Genomic DNA, 16,923 nt, shown 5'->3' with positions numbered 1-16,923 from the left:
TTACAGTTACGTTGTAATGGAGCTCTATATAAGCAAGCTGACTGAACCCTTCAGTTCAGTTCTGTTCTGGCCTGTGAATAAACAAGAGCTGTTTGAAGAATTGCTGTGTCGTCTGATATGTTCACCCACAACTTAACCAACTGAATACTGTTGTCCCGTTTGCTGATCTCCACATATTGCGGCCCCTGTGCACACAGACTTATGCATGTACAGCATAAATAAACACAAGCTCTGCATGTGTGATCTGAGCTCCCTCCACCCACAAAAAAAGATGGGTGCACCATGCGAAGCACTCTTACATGCTGATAAGTTTTGCACACAGGTGGTTTAATGATATTAAAAACGTTAAAAGGTTGTATATTCCCATTATACTGGCCATCTGAATATGAAAGATCAATTTTTGGCAAATTTGTCCATCCATCTTCTTCCTTCTTCACATCTTGCAGAGCTTCTGAGCTTCACAGCTGAAACTGTACCCAGCGTCCTCTTAAACCAATATAGCGTGACAATTTCCGAACGGCAATAATAATACTAATAATGTCAACCATCGCAATCAGATTAACCACGTATTTGAAAGCATCCATGTCTCCTGCGCTATGCTGGTTTAAGAGCGCACTTTTTCAGCCTCCTTGGCAGTGAGGAAAGCACGGCTGCAGCATCTGCTAAATACCATTTCTTATAAATGATGTTTTTGATACGATTATGTTAGGGTGAAACAGTGGGCTTCCAAAAGGCCAAATTTAGAGACCGAAGAGGTGAGATGATACCTCAGGAGCACTAAGGTCTCTGAACATTTTCTAGCACTGAGAAATGGCACTGAGAAATGGCTGCTGTCAGAAATTTTAAAGCAAGATTATTTGATTGACTCAGTTCTTATAATAACAATTTACTACAGTGGTACCTCGGGTTACATATGCTTCAGGTTACATACGCTTCAGGTTACAGACTCCGCTAACCCAGAAATAGTACCTCGGGTTGAGAACTTTGCTTCAGGATGAGAATAGAAATCGTGCTCCGGTGGCGCGGTGGCAGCAGGAGGCCCCATTAGCTAAAGTGGTGCTTCAGGTTAAGAACAGTTTCAGGTTAAGAATGGACCTTCAAAACGAATTAAGTACTTAAACTGAGGTACCACTGTAATATTAATATGCTGCCTATCTGACTGGGTTGCCTCAGCTATTCCGGGAAGCTTCCAACAAATTATAAAACCACAGTAAAACATCAAACATTTAAAACTTCCCTATACTGCCTTCAGATGTCTTCTAAAAGTCAGATAGTCACTTCTTTCCTTGATAACTGATGGGAGGGTATTCCACAGGGGGGCAACTGACTGCCGACTAGACTCTCAACTAAGCCTGATGTGAAAAAATAATTATTTTTCCTTTAAAAATCATGTGCATGCACACACAGATTGCCTGAGAACTGTCCTGTGCCTCTGCTATCTGCTTAACCACATATTGGTGCATTTCAGACATAATAACCACGGTTTATCATGACAGAAATGAGAATGTCTTCCCCTGCATGCTACGACCACAAGCAGGTATTTTGAAAACATTTACTTTTTCCCCAAACCGCAGGTCCAAAAACAACAAATTATGAGTAATCTTGTTCCAAGCAAGGTAACAGCAAACCATAGGTTATAAAGCTGGCTTGTTTAAACAAACCATGGTTTGTTTTTACATGTATAGCCCATATTTCTCCAGGAAGGGTACATGCGGCTCTGACTCGCCCCATTCTATCCTCACAACAACCCTGAGAGGTAGGCTGAGAGGCAATGACTGGCCCAAGGTCACCCAATGAGGTTCATGGCTGAATGGGGATCTGAACCTTGCTTTCCCAAGTCCTACTCCGATGCTCTAACCACTGCACCACAGTGACACTAGAGAAATTAGGCACAATTAAGATTAAGTACAGTTTAGGGTTTGGACATAGCACTAAAATGTGCCTACCATGTGCTGATTTTGCTGTGGGATGTGGGGAAGACGAAGGAGTCACAGACATTTTATTCAAGCGCCTCTCTTGTCTTTTGAGATTTCAGACTATCTCACACTCAAGCATATATCTGCAAACCATGAGGTCCAGAAATGTCCGAAACAATTAAAATCAAGCTCCTCAGAATCCTAAATTCTGTATTCCAGGGCCATAATACTTTGCCCCTTGTCTGCATTTTCACAAGAGCGCTGAAAAAATCTGAGGAATCAGAATTCTGCATGCACAAGCTCTCAAGATTCAAGGGTCTGAATCCCTGGAAAACTTCTGCCAGTCAGTGCAGACAGCAACAGGCTTGATGGGCAAATGTCAGTGTGGCATGACGTACTTTTACCACAGGAGACAAGGGTCTCTCAGGGCAAATCCCCTGTGGTCTGTGCACTATAACCAAGGAGCCTTTTGCTCGTGGCCAGCATTGTGTCCATGTTCCGTATGTTGCCAAGAACAAACGTGCAAATCGCAGCCTATATATGCATAACCCTCCAACATTTTTCTGATTGAAATAATTAAAACAGAGATAGAGGATATGCAGCATAATGAGGAGGAATTCGTAAGCCATGGAAGGATGGGGTAGGAAGTCCAGGGGTATTAAGACAGATAAAGGTAATTAAAATATGTATGTATTACAATTTTGGAAAACTCCTAAAGAAAAAAGAAGAAAAGAAAATATGGATGTCCTATTATTATTATTATTATTATTATTATTATTATTATTATTATTATCTCATCCATCTGACTGAGTGGCTACTCTGAGTGGCTTCCAACATTTAAAAAAACATAATAAAATATTAAACATTTTAAATAAAAACCTTCCTTATACAGGGCTGCCTTCAGATGTCTGCTAAAGTAACAACAACAACAACAACAACAACAACAACAATTTTATACCTCACCCATCTGGCTGGGTTTCCCCAGCCACTCTGGGTGGCTCACAACAGAACACCAAAAACACAATAAAACATCAAACATTACAAACTTCCCTAAGCAGGGCTGTCTGTATAGTTACTTATCTCCTTGGCTCGGAGGTCACATAACTCCATACCTTCCGACTTTCTCCAATGAAAATAAGGGTGTCCTACCATACCCTCCAACATTTCTCTTGTGAAAATAGGGACACCCTAAGGGAAAGTGGGAGATTCTGGGACCACATCAGAAACCGGGGCGGCTTCTGTAAATCCGGGACTGTCCCTGGAAAAGAGGGACACTTGGAGTGTCTGTATATTGTTCAGCTCATAAACTCATTGCATTGCTCCGTCGACTTGCCTGCAAGCGGAAAGTTGACGAGCTGAAGAGCTTTCAAAAGAAAAAGAGGCCTTCCAGCCAGGCGTATCCGGCCCGAGCGTGCCGTAATCGGATTTATAACCTTGTTGCTGTATCAGTTTTTAATCTCAACCAATGCTGGCAAAAGCGACGCGAGTCCCCTCCCCACTACTAAAGGGATTGCGCCGGCACACACAGCTTTCTGACGGTTTAACTAAATCAGATTAAAGTTAAACCAAGGTAGTTGTGGGTGTCCGCGAGGCGTCATCTGCTTCTAATGGTGCTCATTCAAAGTCTAGCCGTCCGTCTGCCTCACTCCCCACCACCCTGCCCTGCCTTCGCGAGTGCCGTTCCAGCGCCGAGATGAGGAGTCACACTGAGCTGGAAGCCAAACAGACAAAGAGCAGGGGCCTCGTCACAAGGAGCAATTCAGAGGCAAGCAGTATGTTTCCGAGCACAATTCAAAGTGTTGGTGCTGACCTTTAAAGCCCTAAACGGCCTTGGCCCAGTATACCTGAAGGAGCTTCTCCACCTGGACACTTGTTCAGCCTGGACACTGAGGTCCAGCTCCGAGGGCCTTCTGGCAGTTCCCTCACTGCGAGAAGTGAAGCTACAGGGAACCAGGCGGAGTGCCTTCTCGGTAGTGGCACCCGCGCTGTGGAATGCCCTCCCACCAGATGTCAAAGAGAACAACAACTACCAGACTTTTAGAAGACATCTGAAGGCAGCCCTGTTTAGGGAAGCTTTTAATGTTGGATGTATTACAATATTTTAATATTTTGTTGGAAGCCACCCAGAGTGGCTGGGGAAGCCCAGCCAGATGGGCAGGGTATAAATTATTATTATTATTATTATTATTATTACCGTTGTTGTTAGCAGCTGAGTGTGAGATGCGCCAGTCGCTACCTAGGAAGCCTAGGAAGAGAGTGGGAATTCTTCTTATTCGAGGGATATATAGCTCAGCAGTCAAGCACGTGCAGAATATTCGCCTGCTTAAAAAAAGGCCTCTAACAGAGTTGTAGAATCGTAGAGTTGGACCGGGACCCCCAAGAGTCACTTAGCGCAAACCCCGTCACGCAAGAATCGCAACTAAAGCAACCCCGACAGATGGCCCTCCGACCTCTGATGCTATAAACCTCCAACAATTTGGCCTGGCACCTAAAGATATTCGATGAAGGTGCCAGGCGAGCCTCCCTGGGGAGAGCATTCCACAAATTTGGAGACATGAAAGAAAAGGCCTGTTCTCATGTTGCCACCCCCTCCAGACCTTTCATGGACACACGAAGAAGGGCTTTCGATGAAGTTCACAGGGTCTGGGTCGGTTCCTATGGGGAGAGGTGGTCCTGAGCTGTTTATGGCTTTATAGGTCAAAACCAGCACTTTGAATCGGGCCCAGAAACTAATCGGCAGCCAGTGAAGTCAGGCCAAGATCAGTGTACAGTGGAACCTTGGTTTTTGAAGGTAATATGTTCCAGAAGACTGTTCAACTTACGAAATGATTGAAAACTGAAAACTGAAAGCAGAAGCCTCAATGCAATAGGGAAACTCAAAACGGAAGCCGAGTGGCATGTTTGGCTTCCGAAAAACGTTCGGAAACCAAAGCAGTTACTTCCAGGTTTTTGGCGTTTACTAGCTGAAACATTCGTCAATGGAGATATTTGAAAACCGAGGTTCCAATGTAATAAGTTCAAACCGTCTGGCCCCAGTGAGTAACCAAGCTGCCAAATTCAGTATCACTTGACATTTCTTAACCATCTTCAGAGGCAGCCCTATGTTTAACAGGTTGCAGAAATTGAACCTTAAAAAGGTAAAGGTAAAGGACCCCTGACAGTTAGGTCCAGTTGTGAATGACTCTGGAGTTGAGGCGCTCATCTTGGCCAAGGGAGCCAAAATTTGTCCACCGTTTTTCCAGGTCATGTGGCCAGCATGACTAAGCGTCTTCTGGCGAAACCAGAGCAGTGCACAGAACCGTCGTTTACCTTCCCGCTGGAGTGGTACCTATTTATCTACTTGCACTTTGACATGCTTTCGAATTGCTAGGTTGGCAGGAGCTGGGACCGAGCAACGGGAGCTCACCCCGTCGCGGGGATTCGAACCGCCGACCTTCCGATCGGCAAGTCCTAAGCTCACCACAGCACCACCCGCGTCACTAGAGATTACCAAAGCATAGGCAAAAGAAGAACAGGCTCTCCCTGTTCAGATAGAGGCGCAGCTGGGCCACCAGCCAAAGCCGATGGAAGGCACTCAACACCACTGAGGTCACCTGAGCCTCAAGCAACAGCAATGGCTCTACAAGGACACCCAAGCAACATTCCTACTCCTTCAAAGGAAGCGTGACCTCATCCAGAGCAGGCAACCTTCCATCCATCTCGCCTAGGGTACCACCCCCGATAAGGCCCCGCCCACTGAGAGTGCCAATGAACATACACCAAGAGCTGCCCATTTCTAATTCCTGCTCCAGCCACGATCCTTGGGCCGGACACCCAATCTTAGCCTAACCTCCTTTGCAAGGCTGTTGTGGAAGATAAAATGGTGGAAACTCAATGAGCTCCTTGGGAGGCAGAGAAAAGATGTCAAAGTCACAAAGCTGCCTTATGGAAAGAAGGGTTGGCTATAATTCTTTCCTCTTTGGATACTCTATAACAACCACAATCACATCATCAACACAGGTCAATGGTAAATGGATTTGTAACTCTGGCCAGCACCGAGAATAAACAGTTCCTTGGCATCTACTACCAACAAACTGGTAAGAGATCTCTGGGAGCTCCTGAGGAATAATCACCTATGATCTATCTCAGTGGTTCCCCAAACTTTTTCTCCTCCTGGACCACTTGAAAATTGCTGAGGGTCTTGGTGAACTACTTAATGACCTCTCTCCCAGCTTCTTCCCCCTCTTTCTTGCTGCTTCCTTCATTCCCAAAAGGAGAGGTTGAAACTGAACTTGTATACATGCATCGCACACACTAAATGGCATCCCTGCTTTGCCATGTGTGAAATCCCCCTGTGGCATTCAAAAGCTTGGTGGAATAATAATAATAATAATAATAATAATAATAATAATAATAATAATAATAATATATTTATACCCCACCCATCTGGCTGGGTTTCCCCAGCCACTCTGGGCGGTTTCCAACAAAACACTAAAATACAATAATCTATTAAAAAGCTTCCCTAAACAGGGATGCCTTTAGGTATCTTCTAAAAGTTTGGTAGTTATTTTTCTCTTTGACATCTGGTGGGAGGGCATTCCACAGGGCGGGTGCCACTACCGAGAAGGCCCTCTGCCTGGTTCCCTGTAACTTGGCTTCTTGCAGCAAGGGAACCACCAGAAGGCCCTTGGCGCTGGACCTCAGCATCCAGGCAGAATGATGGGGGTGGAGACGTTCCTTCAGGTATACTGGACCGAGGCCGTTTAGGGCTTTAAAGGTCAGCACCAACACTTTGAATTGTGCTCGGAAACGTACTGGGAGCCAGTGTAGGTCTTTCAAGACCGGTGTTATATGGACTCGGCGGCCGCTTCCTGTCACCAGTCTAGCTGCTGCATTTTGGATTAGTTGTAGTTTCCGGGTCACCTTCAAAGGTAGCCCCACATAGAGCGCATTGCCGTAGTCCAAGCGAGAGATAACCAGAGCATGTATGTACCACTCTGGCAAGACAGTACGCGGGCAGGTATGGTCTCAGCCTGCGTACCAGATGGAGCTGATAAACAGCTGCCCTGGACACAGAATTGACCTGTGCCTCCATGGACAGCTGTGAGTCTGAATTTTTCTAATGGCAAGATGGGTTCTCATTTGTGGGAGGGTTTAAGCAAAGGCTGTGTGGTTGTGTGTAGGGTATACTGCAGTCCCATCCCGCATTGCAGTTCATGCACTGAGCAGGGGGTGCAATGGATGACCCACAAACCCCTTCAAACTCTACGACGCTACAAAACAAGAGAGATTCCAGTGGGAGATTGGCAAGATCACATTTGCTCCCGGATGCATAAAATGCGGGAAATGACAAAACTACGACCCCAGGAGTTCCCCAGAGAGAGGGACTGATTGTTAAACCAGCCTGGGAATTGTAGATCTTGTGACGGGAACAAGGGTCTGCTAGTAATCCCCAGCATTCTTTGTTGTTGTTGTTGTTTAGTCAGTTAGTCGTGTCCGACTCTTCGTGACCCCATGGACCAGAGCACGCCAGGCACTCCTGTCTTTCACTGCCTCCCGCAGTTTGGTCAAACTCATGTTCATAGCTTCGAGAGCACTGTCCAACCATCTCGTCCTCTGTCGTCCCCTTCTCCTTGTGCCCTCCATCTTTCCCAACATCAGGGTCTTTTCCAGGGAGTCTTGTCTTCTCATGAGGTGGCCAAAGTACTGGAGCCTCAGCTTCACAATCTGTCCTTCCAGTGAGCACTCAGGGCTGATTTCCTTCAGAATGGATAGGTTTGATCTTCTTGCAGTCCATGGGACTCTCAAGAGTCTCCTCCAGGACCATAATTCAGCGCCCTTAATGAACTACAGTTCCCAGGATTCTTTGGGAGGAGGGAAGCAATACACGTTTGAAGTGGTACGATACTGATTTTCATGTATGGTGCGGTTATGTATGGCCTGTGTGTGCTTTCCTGCCCTTGACACTTTTGGGGGATGCTTTTAATCATTCGCTTGTTAGCTCAGTTGGTTGGAACAATGTTTCCCAACCTTCGTTCTCCAGCTGTTTTTGGACTACAGTTCCTATCATCCCTGACCACTGGTCTTACTAGCTAAGGATGATGGGAGTTGTAGTCCAAAAACAGCTGGAGACCCAAGGCTGGGAAACACTGGGTTAGAACATGGTGCTGATAACGCCAAGGTTGCAGGTTCAATCCCCGTCTGAGACAGCTGCATATTCCTGCATTGCGATGGTCCTGAGGGTCCCTTTCGACTCTTAGTATTCTACAATTCTATGATTCCCAAGGACTTGCACAGCAGAAGGTGCTCAGAATAATTCTGAGAATTGTCCAAGAGAAACACAAGGCAAAGGATGATCCTTTTCCTATGAAGACCCCCCCCCACACACACAGTACAAAATGAAGTATCAGTTCCTTCGCCTTGGGGCTGCCTAGAAAAATGCTAAATCATTTATGCTGCAAAAATGAGGGAAATGCCCATTTCTCTCTCTCTCTCTCTCTTAAATATCCCAAGATCATGAAATGCTTTCATTATTTTTTTCCAAAGTCCTTTCAACCCTCCCACAGGTATTTATATAGATATATAAAATAGGTTTAATTATATTCCTCATTCAGAACAGACATGCTCCCTCCCTCCACAAAGCCAACTGGATTCTTAATATTGTATTTTAGGCTCCATGCGGCTCCAGGGCTTACCTAGACTACAAGCGTGTATCTATTTATTAGCAAACTCAAATAAGGCTTTCACCAAGTCAATGGATGGCTTTTGGGAAAACGTGACAACATTTAACCTCTAATACTCGTACAAGTGATTGTAGACTAGGACTGCGTAATGATTGTCGGCTGACCTGCGTGATGATTACTCACTGTCTGTGATGCCTTAATTGGTGCTAATGTTTTTAAGGGTTGCTGTTTTTATCTGCAATGAAGGATCTAAATGTTGCTCAGTTTCTTAAGGTTAGGGCTCACAGCCAATACAAAATAAACTCTGTTGAGTTGAATTAGAACTGTTTTATACCACTATAATATACACTCCAAAGAATCCTGGGATTTCTGATCAGGTATTATCATAGCTTCAAAGCTTAGGACTCTCCAAGGTTAGCCTTCCCCAACCTGATGACCTCTTGGACTACAAATCCCATCTTCCTAGCCCATGGGCATACAGGCTGAGGCTGATGGGACTTCAGAATCCATCATAATCTGGAGGAATTCAGGTTGGGGACAGTGTTAAAAACTCAGATATATAAACTAATCACCAAATGGTACCTTAAATCAAGGTTGCAGTCACCACAACAGAATGTCTAGACGCCTTTTTTTACAGTGGCGTATGATTGCTGTTGCTGTTGCTGTTGTTATATTTTAAAGGGGGGGAAATCTCAAAGCAGTTTACTACAAATTAAACCATCCAGTCAAATAATCCAGAATAAAACAAATTCAAGCTTCAGCTCCTTCTCTAAGTGACATTTTGCTTTCCCCATATTTATTTACCTACTTAATTTATAGAGCTGCCCCACAGCAGAAGTACTCTAGGAAGGCAGTGTGGTGTAGTGGTTAGAGTGTCAGACTAGGACTGGGGAGATCAGGGTTCAAATCCCTACTCAGCCATGAATTTAGCCTACCTCACAGGGTCGTTGTAGGGATTAGCAGGGTTAGGGGGGGAGCTGTGAACCATGTACGTATTCCTTGGAGAAAAAGATGGGCTGTAAATGCAACAATAAGCTATTCTGCTCACCTGCTTAAGAAAGCCGGAGGGGCCAGCCAGATGGAGATGTCAGGCACCAATCTGGGATCCAGAGATCCCCACGTGGTCACAATTGGATGCTTAAAAGGGTAAAGGGGACCGCCGACCATTAGGTCTAGTCGTGACCGACTCTGGGGTTGCAGCACTCATCTTGCTTTATTGGCTGAGGGAGCCGGCGTACAGCTTCCGGGTCATGTGGCCAGTATGACTAAGCCGCTTCTGGCGAACCAGAGCAGCGCACGGAAACGCCGTTTACCTTCCCGCCGGAGTGCTACCTATTTATCTACTTCCAATTTGACATGCTTTTGAACTGCTAGGTTGGCAGGAGCAGGGACCGAGCAACGAGAGCTCACCCTGTCGCAGGAATTCGAACCGCCGACCTTCTGATCGGCAAGTCCTAGGCTCTGTGGTTTAACCCACAGTGCCACCGACGTCCCATTGGACGCTTACTAGTCATCAAATGCGCCTGGCGCCTGGCTAATTTCTAACACTAGTTGGGGAAGTATCAATGCAGCACTTCCCATTCAGAAGAGGCAATATGCTGGGTCAGGCCAAAAGCTCAAAAAGCGGCCTTCTCCTGGGTCAGATGACTGGTCCATCTCACTCAGTGTTGTCTACACTGACTGATGGTGGGTCTCCAGGGTTTCTGGCAGAAGTCTCCTTCAGCCCTATCCTGGGGTGCCAGGAATCAAACGTAGGATGTTCTCCATGCAAAGTAGATGCTCTAGCACTGAGCTATGGCCTTCCTCTATCTAGGCCAGCATCCTGCCTCCCAGAGTATCAAAGCAGATGTTTGCCACTGCTGCTTTTCCCAAGCAGCTACAGTGAAGGGGGAAAGTATTTGATCCCCTGCTAAATTTGCCCATTTGCCCTCTGACGAAGAAACATACGGCCAAGGCAACAAAGGATTGGCTCAATAAGAAGCACATTAAGGTCCTGGAATGGCCTAGCCAGTCTTCAGACCTTAATCCCATCGAAAAATCTGTGTTGGGAGCTGAAGGTTCGAGTAGCTACACATCAGCCTCGAAATCTTACTGACTTGGAGAGGGAGGATCTCCAAAGAGGAGTGGGACAAAATACCTCCCGAGATGTGTGCAATCCTGGTGGCCACCTACAAGAAACATCTGACCAACCCTTGCCAACAAGGGTTTTTGCCACCAAGTACTAAGTCATCTTTTGCAAAGGGATCAAATACTTATTTCGCTCATTATAATGCACATCAATCTCTGACTTGCGTCTTCCGGGTTTCTGGGGGGGTTTTTCCTGTTGTTATTCTGTCTCTCACAGCTACAGTAAACCTACCATTAAAATTATGGACTGGTCATTTCTTCCTCAGAGGGCAAGCGGGCAAATTTAGCAAGGGATCAAATACTTTTTTCCCCTCACTGTAGTATTGAGAGCTAGTATTGACCTTAGAAGAGGGATGGGGAATGTGTGGCCTTCCAGGTGTTGCCAGACTACAACTCCCATCATCCTTTGGCCTTCTCAAGGCTGTAGCTCTCAACCAAAGGAGTAGCAGCAGTCTTCAAAACCAGCCAGGTGCCAGGCACATTTTGCACCTGGCAATCGGCCACTTGTGACCAAGAAAAGATGCCTGGGAGCCAAGATGGCGCCCAACATCTCCACCATCTGGAGGTACATGCCTGGGGATCATCAGATCTGGACTGTTTTCACAAGCCAATACCCCATCCTGTAGAATTCCATCAGTTATAATTTATCTGCACAAACAGAATGAATCTCAAGAACCAAAATGCTTTTTCTGTGCAGCCTGAGTAGGAGCAGTGAACAACGTTACAGCTAGTTCTTGTTGCGTGTCTTCACTTACCCCACCCCACTGCCCGGCTCACAGTTGTGAAGAGTAGCCCTACATTATGAATTGTCCGTGTCATCATTAGGAAAAAGAGATAGGAATAGGCCAATATATATGTTAGTGATGTATGGAAGTGAGAGCTGGACCATAAAGAGGGCTGATCGCCGAAGAATTGATGCTTTTGAATTATGGTGCTGGAGGAGACTCTTGAGAGTCCCATGGACTGCAAGAAGATCAAACCTCTCCATTCTGAAGGAAATCAGCCCTGAGTGCTCACTGGAAGGACAGATCCTGAAGCTGAGGCTCCAGTACTTTGGCCACCTCATGAGAAGAGAAGGCTCCCTGGAAAAGACCCTGATGTTGGGAAAGATGGAGGGCACAAGGAGAAGGGGGCAACAGAGGACGAGATGGTTGGATAGTGTTTTCGAGGTTACCAGCATGAGTTTGACCAAACTGCGGGAGGCAGTGGAAGACAGGAGTGCCTGGCGTTCTCTGGTCCATGGGGTCACGAAGAGTCGGACACGACTAAACGACTAAACAACAACAACAATATATATGTGGACTGTCCCTGGATCAAGTGACTTTTCTTCTTTAACTTCTCAAAGTTCTTAACCTAACTCAAGGTTGTCGTTTAAACTAGCCAGATCTTTAACTGACAATCCAGTCACAGTCAGTCCATCATTTGAAAAACAAGACTTTAGAGCCATCTTGCCCCAAAATGGCAACTAGACATTCCATTTTGGCAGCTGTAGCCTTGGTTTAAGGAGCCATTTGGCGCCTAGCTTATATACCTGAGTTTCTAGCACTGTGTAGCAACTGGGTACCTGAGAAGCGCCTTTCCCTATTCACCCCTGAGGGCATCAGGATGGATGGTCCTTGAAGACCTCTTTGGATCTTCCTGCTACATTGATAAGGAACTTGTGGCCCGACAGATGTTGATGGAACAAAGCATCCATCAACCCCAGCTGGCAAGTCCAATGAGGAGAGATGATAAGAGCCACAGCCCAACACCATCTGCAGGGAAACAGATTTCTCATCCTTTTGGGTTAGGACATGGGCTCCATTCTTTCGAGGCGAGCTTTTGCAGGACTCTACTTTCCCGGAAAGCATGGAGTAAGGTGTTGGGAGTCCCTTTATTTTGCAGCCGCTATATACTTTTCTATATACTGCTAACATGCTGAAAGAGCTTCTAAGCAGTTCAAAAGTTTGAAATCAATTATAAAATCCATACATAATTAAAACACACAATAAAACAATTCCATCAAGTCATTAAAAGCTTCCACAATTAAAACATTTTAAGTATTCCTATTTTTCAGAAAAAAATGATTTACATGGATTACTTGCTCCCCCTGAACCCCTGAATAATTAGAATGAGTGGGTGGTGAAAGCACCCTTAACTCTTCAAAGTTATGTAAGCTTTTTTAAAAAAAAAATAATGCTCATTGTTCAATTTCCCAGCCCCTAAGTGTGAGGGATGGAGGGTTGGTAAGTGCATCTAATCTTCTAGCTTGTGGAGTCTTTCCGCTAGCTCTCCTGGGTTGCTGACATTCATTGTTTTGTTTACTGTTGCATTTTATCGCCTATTCTTGTTTTAATATGTTGTTTATACTTTGGGAGCTTTGACCATTGGTCATGCTGGCTGGGGCTGATGGGAGCTGGAGCTCAGCAACATCTGCAGGGGCCACAGGTTCCCCATCTCTTGACCTACATATTTCAAACAGCCAACGCGACTAGTAGCCCGACCCTCCCGATAACTTGCCTAATTGTATTTAAAATCCATCTAAGCTAGCGGCTATCGCTACATCTTCTGGCAACCAATTCTATAAATCAATTACGAGTTGTGTGAAGAAGCACTTCCTTTTGTCTGCTCTCTGCTTCTCCTGCCAATCAATTTCGTTGGATGACCCCTGGATGGCTCAGTTGGTTAGAGAATGGAGCAGCTTTGATCCCTGTTTAGGACATCTGCATATTCCAATAATTCTATGACCCCAAATTCTAGTATTATTATGAGAGGTAGGGCCGAGGGCATTTATCTCTGTCCTCTTTTTTCCACGTGGCGACTTATTTTACAAACTTCATCCCTCGCCTGTGAACTACGGTCACAGCTGCAAATTCAAATTGTTGTTGAGGAGGACAATCCCAGGGAATGGGGCCTAGGACAGAGTGCATCATGCTCACACATTGCTATGGTAAAGCAGGTCACAGTCCAGATAGAATATGACCGGGTAGCCTCTTGTTCCACCACTCTGCGCAGGAAATATGTGTGATAAATAAACCAGTTCTGCTCCAGCTCAGAAGTTACTCTGGCCTGGCGTTCATGCCCGAATACACCCCTTGTCGCTTTTATCAAGGACTGGGTGTTGTAACCTGAGTTCCATTCCTTGACCACTGATACCTCCATCCAAGGGTGACCACAGAGGAGTTTCCTCCAGCTCTTTTCAACATAGGAAGTTCCGACTATTTGTCCACCTGAAGCCAGTGTTATCCACTCTGGCTGGCAGCAGAACTCTCCAGCTGAACTGTTCCCCAGACCTGCTCCCTGACCTTTTGTAGCTGGAGTCTGAGCTCAGGAAATTCTCCACTGGACTACACTTCGAACACAGATATGGGACCCAATGTTGAAGGTGTGTGTGTGTGATGGCCTGGGACTCGGAACCAGAGGAGTCTCAGTCTGCACCGGATCCTTTGCCTCAGGCATCATCTGAACCAAGTCTGGGGCCTGGTCCTGAAGAGTCCCAGTCTGCACAGGTTCCCCAGCAACAAACACCAGCTGGGCCGAGTCAGGGGCCTGAGCCTGCCCTTGCTCCAGATGCAGGGATTACCTCGTTGCCTTCAGCTGGGCCATCACTTACAGCTGCTCCACTACCAGTTGGGTCAGGAGAGGCTGAGGCAGCCTCTGGGTCTAGTAACCCAACCGACATCTCCCGAGCTGCAGAGACTAAGGTCTGAGAGAAGGAGAGACCTGAGTACTCGCAGGAGGAGTGCTTGCCTTCGGGCGAAACAGGGAGGCGAGTAGCCAGGGGATCAGGACCAGCCGCTACCCTGACAAAGATAAAACGCTGTTGGACCCCACCCCAGGTTGTGGGAGAAACATTGATGTTTGCTAGATCCTGCCTGAGATCCTGTACCTTTCCTTGCCTGGTTTCCTGCCTCGTGTCCTGCCTCGGCCCTGTCAGACTGACTCCTAGCAGAACCTCTGGATTCTGGTCCGGTCCTGGAACGCGTTTCATGGGTTACCCCTGGGCCCAGCACAGTGTGTGTATACAAGAAAGGGCAAAAACTGAAGGCATGGCAAAGGGCCCCAAAGGCAGAATAAGCTGAGAGTATCATAGAATCAGAGTTGGAAGAGATTCTGAGAATCATCTAATCCGTCCCCCTGAAATGCAGGACTATGCAGATGTCCCATGTGGGGATCGAACCTGCAGCCTTGGCATTATCAGCACAATGCTCTAACCAGCTGAGCTATCCAGGCAAATAGCTTTGTAAAAGTTACTTGCCCTGTAGTCACCAGTCGGCTGCAGGTTGGCAGAAGAAGGGCAGAGAGCGCCATCCTTATTACAGCAGCCTGATGTGTTTCTACGGTGGGTGCAGGTTCTCTTCTCTTGCAGCCTGCTTTTGGCTTCTAGGCCAAGGTGGGACACAGCAACCTGCCCCTCCTCCACCAGCCTGCATGCAAGTCCTTGTCTCCTACAAAGACCAGGCCAGTGCTTATTTACAAGGCTGAGATCAGAGACTGGGAAAGAGGGAGAACTGGAAGGTGTGCTGCAAAGATGGTCTGGGGAGATGGACAGGGTAATTGGGGTGGTCCCTCATATCCCTCGTTACTGTTGCTAGTAATTATAAAATTGTAGAGTCAGAAAGCACCCCAGGGGTCATCTAGTCCAACCCCCTGCAGTGCAGAAAGAATAATAACAATTTGTAGCTTGCCTTTCCTCCGAAGGAGCTCAAGGTGGCGTACACAGTTCCCCACTCTATTTTCACACAGCAAGTTTCATGGCCAAGGAGGGATTCGAACTCTGGACTCCCAGGCACTAGGCCAGCGCTCTAGCCACTACACCACTGGCTCCCCATAGAGTCAGGGGAGGCCCAAAGGCCGCTTAGAGCAACGTCCACACACCAGGCAACAGAACCATCCATTCACCAGTCAAAACCAGACCACAATGGACAAACAGAAAGAATTTGCACTGCAGAGCATGGGGAGCAGGAGACATAGAATCACGGAATTGCAGAGTTTGAAGGGACCTCAAGAGGCACCTAGTCCAATCCCTCACAATACAGGAATCCCTGGGTGGGCTCGAACACCAAACATCTGGTTAACAGCAAGACACACTGACCCACTGTGCCACTGGGCTCTACATCTCATCAAGGTAACTCACGCCACACTACATTTTCTTAGTGCTCAGTTTGCCACACCATCTGATCATTTCAAAGCAGGCAATATATCACTCTAGTAAGCAAGCCAAGCCATATTCTGTGTGGGGATCACAATGCCCTCCCCTCCATCCTGTGTCACAAGTCAGTGGGATGGGAAAGCAGGGAGAGGCAGGATTCCTTTCGAAGCCCATAGGTCTCCATTCTGCCAGGACCAGAAAAGCAACCCAACTGAACCACTGAATTTCACTGATGGAAAGGTTTCCGAGGAGCGGGTTGGTGAGATGCAAAAGAGGGCAGGAGGCGGAGGAGGACCCTTTAAGGATTTGGAGGAAGCAGGGTGAAGGAAGCAGAGGGGACTGAGAGGCAACTAGGCCCAATGTGTGTGGAGGGAAGAGGGGCTTGGCCGAGGATAGAAGAGGCTGGGGAGAGGGCATAATAAGGTGGGATATGAGAGGGTTGGAGGGGAGGGGGAGCTGCAGATATCCACCAGTGTAGGGTTGGGAGTTCAAGGGGGTACGCTGGGGAAAGGATTCATGAGGAAGAAGTAAGTAATATACCCTGAACCGTGGCGTGTGTGTGTGTGTGCAATGCTTGGATGGCGATGGAGGAGGCAAGGGGCGAAGGAGGAGGTGAGCCGAGAAGCGAGCCTCGCTGGTTCTGCTGCATCCTCTCCATCCCTGGTCCATCCATTCCTGCATCCCTGGTACCCAACTCTCTCTTCTCTCTCCCCCCCCCCCGCCTCTTCCACCCGCGCCGCATCCCCATGGCAACCGCTCACCATCTCCTCCCTTCGCCTTTCCTCCTTCGCCACGGCTGTCGCGCGCTCTCCACCGCCGCCACCCCCCCGCTCCGTCTCTTTCGCCGCGGCAGTGCAAAGGGGGAAGCGGGCGGGGGGAGGAATCCGACTTCGCCCCCTCGACGAGAGGAGCCGAGAGAAAGGGGAAGGGACTCGGCATGCAGGAGCTGCCGCGGATGGATGGATGGATGGATGGAGGCGGGGAGGGAAGGAAGAAGGGAGGGAGGGAGGGGGGCAGAGGCGGAAGCACGGCGCATCCTCCCAGCGGCAGCGCGGCCAGGGGAGGGGAGATGGGGATGAAGGGAGGG

At 47.4% G+C, this 16,923-nt stretch overlaps 1 protein-coding gene across 3 annotated transcripts in view; it reads right to left on the bottom strand.

The window, feature by feature from the left end:
* The window catches only part of LRRC4B (leucine rich repeat containing 4B), a 148,169-nt gene that overhangs the window by 49,172 nt on the left and 82,074 nt on the right, over positions 1–16,923 (bottom strand). Inside the window, exon 1 of one of the 3 annotated variants that reach the window (XM_081884036.1) lies at positions 16,598–16,827. The exons of the other annotated variants lie outside the window; for them this stretch is intronic. The gene's annotated coding sequence lies outside the window, so the exon portion shown is untranslated. Of the gene's footprint in view, positions 1–16,597; positions 16,828–16,923 lie in introns of those variants that run through there. 3 annotated transcript variants of the gene reach the window in all.

The sequence above is a fragment of the Podarcis melisellensis genome (assembly GCF_964234715.1).
Source record: "Podarcis melisellensis genome assembly, chromosome: 13".
In the NCBI taxonomy this organism is placed as follows: Eukaryota; Metazoa; Chordata; class Lepidosauria; order Squamata; family Lacertidae; genus Podarcis; species Podarcis melisellensis.
The sequence above is the reverse complement of the archived record's forward strand: the minus strand, read 5'-3'. Positions and strand labels throughout refer to the sequence as shown.